Below are 1914 nucleotides of genomic sequence, written 5' to 3'. Positions count from 1 at the left end.
AAGTAGAGATAAAAGTTATACAAAAATATTCCTTATTTCATGGTTTTTAATAGAAAAATATTGGCAACAACTTAAATGTCTATCTATAAGGCATGGCTAAATTAATTATGGTACAGCTTTAGTGTGAATAGTATGCTGCTGACAAAAAATAGGAATGTCTGTAAGAACTGGTATGAAAAGTCTTCGGAAATATTGTTATGTGAAAAGTCGGGTCACATGGTATGATTTCACTTAGGTATTCAAAAATCTTATTTAGATAGACACGTATTTGTATGCAGATACACAAAGAGGGGACAGGAAGGATGCTCAGCAAATCTCCTCTGAAAGAGAATGAGGCATAGGAGAGGGCAAAAAACTTCTTTCATGTTTATCTCTGTAAACTACTGTATTGTTTAATTTTGTTTACAATGACTGCGAAATAAATTTTAAAGGAGGGAAATAGAAGCAATATTGTTGTGGGAGTAGGCCTCAGCCTACCTATGTCATCGGAGGAAGAATGAGATACTTAAAGATCATGCAAACTGGTGACAATGTAAATGTTAAACAAATCACTCCCCTGCTGAATATCCTTCTGTGGCTCTGTTACTGAGGAATAAAACCCTAGCCCCTAAGCAGAGCTTGTAGGAGCCCGCATGATCTGGCCCTACCTGATTTTTCTGGGTTTATTTTCTACCAAACACACCTGAGAGCTCTTCCCCTTCTTGCACACTGGCCACCTCTTAGTCATTCTTCTTACTTGGATCATTTATGTATTACCTCTCTGCTCTCTCCCTCCCTACCCTCGAAGAGTTACCTACTCACCCCTACGCTATCTCTTACCAACACATACGTCCAGATTGGCATTCATTAAACTATAATGCTGCTGTATAATCTTGTGTCAATTTAGAGAAAAGAGAGACTGGTAATATTCATTTTTCAGGTCTCAGTGCCTAGTGCAGGGCCTGGTCTACAACAGGTGATGAATAAGCATTTGTCAAATGAACGAATAAATGGACGGATGAGTAGACAGAGACTTCAACTTCATGTACATCTATTAGAAATAGCATTTATAATAGAAGTCTCATCATATTGGAAGTACGGACTAATAACTTTTTAATTTTGCAATAATTTCATCTCTAAGTATAAAGAAAGCAACAAGAAGAACTTTTGGTCTGGATTCAATTTTGACTTAGAAATTGTAATACTTTTCCAGGACTGCCAGTACCACAGACTGAGTGTCTTAAACAATGGAAATTAATTTTCTCACAGTTCTGGAGGTTTGGAAATCCGGGGTCAAGGTGTCAGCAGGTTTTGTTTCTTCTGAGCCTCTCTCCTGGATCGCAGATGGCCTCCTTTCGCTGTGTCCTCACATGGTCCTTCCTCTGTGCATGTGCATCCCTGGTGTCTCTTTATGTGCCCAAATTTCCTCTTCTTATTAGAACAACAGTCAGATTGCATTGTGGTCACCCAATAGCTTCATTGTAACATAATTACCTCTTTAAAGGCTTTACCTCCAAATACAGTCATATTCTGAGGTACCAGGAGTCAGGACTTCAGTATGTGAATGAAGGATCACAATTAGCCCATCACAGACGTGCTGAAAATGGTCATGTCATTCTGTTGTTGGTAATATTAAAGTATCACAGGTGTGTTAAATGGGTCGAACTGTAAGAAGACATATATAAGACAAATGCGATTCAAATAAAATCATACAGCTAGAAACTTGACACAGGACGATATTGTTCAACAGCGTTGTCAGCTACAATAGAAGGTAATGAGACCATCGTTATCGTATGTATTCAAGTAGAAGGATTTTTGCATTGGATGAGAATTATGGTCAATGACCTCTCAAGCCCCTTCCAATTCTCAACTTTTTAATTCTACATTACCCAGTCCCCAGACTGCAAGACAGGGAGATAAAACAGAACTCAAATC

Source organism: Pteropus vampyrus, unplaced genomic scaffold (genome assembly GCF_000151845.1).
Source record: "Pteropus vampyrus isolate Shadow unplaced genomic scaffold, Pvam_2.0 Scaffold220, whole genome shotgun sequence".
Classification (NCBI taxonomy): domain Eukaryota; kingdom Metazoa; phylum Chordata; class Mammalia; order Chiroptera; family Pteropodidae; genus Pteropus; species Pteropus vampyrus.
This window is presented reverse-complemented; position numbering follows the sequence as displayed.